At 35.7% G+C, this 5,429-nt stretch overlaps 1 pseudogene; it reads right to left on the minus strand.

The window, feature by feature from the left end:
- Positions 1-2,539: 2,539 nt before the first annotated feature.
- LOC126080361 (olfactory receptor 5D18-like) lies at positions 2,540-4,586 on the minus strand (annotated as a pseudogene).
- Positions 4,587-5,429: the final 843 nt, after the last annotated feature.

Here is a 5,429-nt window from a genome sequence, read left to right on the forward strand (position 1 = left end):
ACCTAATAAAATATCACAATATTAGTTCCTTGATCAGAAAATCTTAATATATGGGCATATGCAGTGACATTTGAAAACATATATCAAAATTATTCAAAGGCATTGGAGATTCTAGTGCAGCTAATATTGGTGGATGTAGCCAAATTAGTGGTCTAAATATAAATAGCTAATTCAGGCTCATGTTTACAAATGTTGTTGCCTGCCACCCAGTCAGCCCCAATTCATGGTGAGCCATGTACAATTGAACAAAATGATTCCTGGTTTGGGACCTTCTGCATGATCAACCTCAGAGCAGACAATGTTCTGTTGTGATCCACAGGGTTTTCACTAGCTGAATATGAGAAGCATATTTCCAAGTCTTTCTTCATAGATCATTTTAATCTGGGAGCTCAACTGAAACTTGGTCAACATCAGAGTAACACATAAGCTACAACTGAAAAACAGATAGTGAGTGTGCATTTGTAAGTTATTTTTAATAAAGAATGACCAGCAAAAAAATTCCCACTGGTTTTAAGTGTGCAAGTTATATCAGTTTCAAAGTGTGACCCCCATTAACTCAGTTACCCTGGAGTATCTGTTGAAGTCAAGCCAGGAATTAAATCACTGAAAACAGACATTTAAAATCTAAGCAAAGGACTACCTTAAAACAGACCACTGAGAGGCAAAACCTTTTTTGCTCCCATTTTTCAGGTTTCTCAGTTTGGTTCATAAGCCAAAATTTAAAGGGTATATATAGCTCAGGTTCATATGAGTTCAATAGCTTTTTATAACAAGTTCTTTTTTTTTTTTTAATTGTTCCTTAAAGACATTACTATGTTGCAATTTTAAATTCTAGTCTTCCAATTTGTTTGGGGTTCTATATAGGTTTTGGTCAAGGAAAGGGGCTAATTTGTTTTCATCCTCCAATTTGTGGTTTCCTTATAATTTTAAATTGTTGATTTCATAAGCTCTAAACATGGATTTAGATCAGAAATCCAGACTGAGGGTTCTCCAACAGAAGGGTAGAGGGTTTCAATAGATACACACATACGTACATAAGCAAAGATATAAAAGAAATGGAGGTAGTCATTAAGGGTGACATGCCATCATCTTGGATTAAAGTACTGAAGCATTTCAACAAGTATTACAAATTCAAAGGTTAAAACTGTATTTAAAAAGTAGATGCTAAACACTCTGAATCAAATAATCCATAAGAATTCCTCACCTTTTAACTTAGAATTTAACTCTTTTTCATTGAGTTGAATGCAACTCATGGTGACCCCTTTTGTTACAGAGTAGAACTGCTCCGTTGGGTTTTCATGGCTGTCTTTATAGAAGCAAATCACCAGACCTTTCTTCCTTAGGGCTCTTGGAGTTCAATCTGCCAACCTTTAGGTTAGTAGTCAAGTGCAAACAGTTTGCAACACCCAAGGACCCTACTTTGGATTTGGTCATGTGATTTTCTTTCAGTGACAGAATGTTAACTGCTGAGACCCAAACAAGGACTTGAAATATGTTTTTGTTGGTGAGCATACTCTGTTGTGGCACTGTATTCAACATAGACCATTAGCCAACTGGACCAAGGAAGTGACATATATACAGATTTGTAAAGTGCAGTTTAGCTAATCAAGAAGCCCCCTTTGGACGTATAAGTGTCAGCAAAGCTACTTCAGTCAAGCCAGTGATACAGAATGAATTATGCATATTTTTGCATACCACTGAGAGTTTATGATTGTTCTACATTAATAAAGAACCGATGCCAAGTACATCTGTGGATTGTATCAATGCCAATATCCTTCATGTTATATTTTTCTATTATGGAGTAAAAGAAATAAAAGACATATGGGATACCTTTATATTATTTCTTACAACAGAAAATTAACATGAGTCTAGCAATATTTTTAAGTAAAAAAAAAATGAATAAATAAATCACAATGATGTTAACATAAATTACAAAAGTAGTGTCATGGGCATATATTTCTAAAATGTGTATTGTTTTCTGGTGATGTATTACACTGATGGAAAATAAAATTTATATTACCAAATATAATTTAAATGCACCAGATTGTAGTTATTTTAGGAAAGAGAGACTCATTATTTATTTTCATTACCCTGGGAATCTTCCAATGACAAGATAGTCCATTTGGAATTAAATTAATATTTTTAATATATATTTAGAGTCTTATACAAAAGAGCTCTTACCATACTAGCTTATAGCATGGACAAAAGTTCCTCATTGTAAGCTATACTTTTCACATCATCTAAAAATATTCCATATGTCATGTAACTTAAAGTGAACTGAAGGTTCGCTTGGGCAAGTACACAGTCATGTAGAATAACAAAGAAACATTGTATGGCAATTTCTGAGTAAAAGACAGTTTAATTGGTCTGAATTTTACTTTCTAATGGTATTTGTAATGTTAACATTAAATTACAAACCATTAACCTTGAAAAGATATTGAAATGTGAGCTGAGAGGTTATCATAGATTCAGATTCTGATTTGCTATTGATTAATTCTCACCAGTACTCTCATTAAGAAAAACCTAAATATTTAGAGATTTAGATTTTAAAACAGAAGAATTTGGTATTGATTAACTTCCTGACTGTCTCCTTCACATCTTTATTCCTAAGGCTGTAAATCAGGGAGTTCAGCATGGGGATGACCACTGTGTAAAACACAGAGGCCACCTTGACCATGAGCCATGAGCCCTTGGAATTAGGTACACAGTAGAGAAAAAGGATGGTTCCATGGAAAATGGTAATAGCGGTTAGGTGGGAGGCACAGGTGGAGAAGGCTTTGTGGCATCCTCCAGTGGAAGGTATCTTCATGACAGTGAAGAATATGAAAGCATAGGAAGTAAGAATGATCACCAGGCTGCTTATTTCATTGAACGTGGCAGATACTAAAATGATCTTCTGACTAATGTAGGGGTCAGAACAGGACACAGCAATAATGGCAGCATGCTCACAGAAAAAGTTGTTTATGAAGTTGGTACCATGGAAGGATAATGTCAACAGAAAGTAGATGGCTGTCAAAGAACACGCTATACTCCAAGAGTAGGAGGCAACGACCAAAAAATAACAAAGCTTGGGGGACATTGCAACTGTATAGAGCAAGGGGTTACAAACTGCCACAAATCGATCATAAGCCATCACTGCCAACATAAATGCTTCTGACACAACAAATATACAAGCCAAGAAGAACTGCATGATGCACCCTGTGAAGGAGATGGTTGTGTCTTCCACAACCAGGTTTTCTAACAGTTTGTAACTACTGAAGAGTAACAGAAATCAACAAAGGACAAGTGGCTGAGAAAAAAAGGGGGTGTGGAGTTTGGGGTTGATCCTGATGATTAAGATCATGCCCAGGTTCCCCACCACAGTGACCATGTAGATGGTGAGGAAGACCATGAAGAGGGGCACCTGGAGGTCTGGGTATTCTGAGAAGCCCAAGAGGATGAATGTGGCTCTAACACTCTGATCTTCTTGGTTCCTGTTGAGAAAATAAGAAATCTGATTATCCTGAGAAACAAAACTTGAATTAAGCAGTAGAAAATTAAAAAAAAATATGTCAGGCTTATTGAGTATCTATAAAGATTTTGTGGAGAAATACTTGTTTGTCCCTGTTACTTTATTTGAATAATTAAAAAATAATAATAAACCCAAACCCGTTGCCATAGAGTGGATTCCAACTAATTTGAATAATTAGAAATTACTGATATCACATTTACACAGTGAATATTAACTTTGTGCAAGTGAAATATTTAGGGACAAAATTGGAAGAGTAAAAAAAAGAGAACAGACCCTGATATATATCAAAGAATCAAAATCGGTAGCCTCAGAGGCAGCTGACTTCACGAGAAAGGCCACTTTGTCTCTTAGCATTAACCTGAATTTCTTGAAAATACTTCTTTTACAGCAAATACATATAAAAAATTTCTATAGCCTCTTCCAGTCTTTCTTCTTCATCCATGAGCAATTAACTAGAAATTTTGATTTTTTTTTTTTTTTTTTTAACATTAACAACACAGGAAAATGGACAAGATAAAATTTTCTTGGTTGGGCTCTTTTCCTTTTCAAAATCTTCATTACTCTCCTAACCCAGTTTAAAAAAAAAAAAAAACAACCCAGTACTCTCAACATATTCTATAGTTCTACAGTGGAAGACTACTGGATTTTTTTTTTTTTACTTACCCCAAAATAATGTTGTTTTTTTAATGTTATGTTTCAATTCATATCATATTCTTCAGCAGGTGCTGACCGTAAAATATGCACTGTGTAATCTTTGATAAAAATAGTTGAAGCAATAATTCATATAAATTTCTTCCTTTCTAACGTGGCAGATTTGGGGAAGATGGGTAAATGATAAATATTAAAAACTGTGAAGGCACCAGACACTGGTATTAAATGTCATCCTGCAGCAAAAATAAGATTGCTGCATCAAGTTTTAAGCTATGGAATGGACAAATGTCAGGCTAGAGACCCACCTGAAACAGCATACAAGCATATGGTTGATGTCACTGGTACCAAGCTTCAGACATGAAAAATTGGTATTCAGTATCAAGTACAGGTGATTGAGTTCATTTTTATTTCCCTTGTTGTTCATGACGCCACTCAGTAGTTTTCTTTTTACACGGATGTCAAATATCTACACATACTGAGTTGGGCCATACCTAATTAGACTTAGAGTATGAGAAAATCCTGCAGGCCACTCTAGAGCAGAAGTCAAGTGAGTCCCTGTATTCTCAGAGAAGTCCTGCACTCCCGGGCTCCATGACAGTAACACAAGGAAAACTTGAACTCTTTTTGAACCTAGCAGCATAATCCTCAAAATTTTCCTCCCCTCAGTACTACCAGCCTCTTTTTTTTGCTATAGCATTGGAAAAATAATAATAAATCCTATTATATCCTAAATATCTATCTGATAGCTATTTACTGATGCCCAGAGGTACAGAGGACATCTCTAATCCCTCTTCCTAATCTTCATATGAATCTGCTCCTCATGGTTTCTGACACCTTGCCCATCACTTCCCATCCACTGATATCATTCCATCATGCTCTCTGGAAAGAAAAGATATATCGGTTACCAAGTAAGGACTTGAAGCGCTTACTGATGAAGATCGAAGACCACAACCTTCAGTATGGATTACACCTCAACAAAAAAAAAACCCAAAATTCCCACAACTGGACCCGTAAGCAACATCACGATAAACGGAGAAAAGATTGAATTTGCCGAGGATTTTCTTTTACTTGAATCCAAAATTAACACCCACGGAAGCATCAATCAAGACATCAAAAGACATTTTACTAGGCAAATCTGTTACAAAAGACCTCTTTAAAGTGTTGAAAAGCAAAGATGTCACCTTGAAGACTAAGATGAACCTGGCCCAATCCATGGTGTTTTCAGTCGCCTCATACGCATGCAAAAGCAGTGACGATGAATAAGGAA

Source organism: Elephas maximus, chromosome 7 (genome assembly GCF_024166365.1).
Source record: "Elephas maximus indicus isolate mEleMax1 chromosome 7, mEleMax1 primary haplotype, whole genome shotgun sequence".
In the NCBI taxonomy this organism is placed as follows: Eukaryota; Metazoa; Chordata; class Mammalia; order Proboscidea; family Elephantidae; genus Elephas; species Elephas maximus.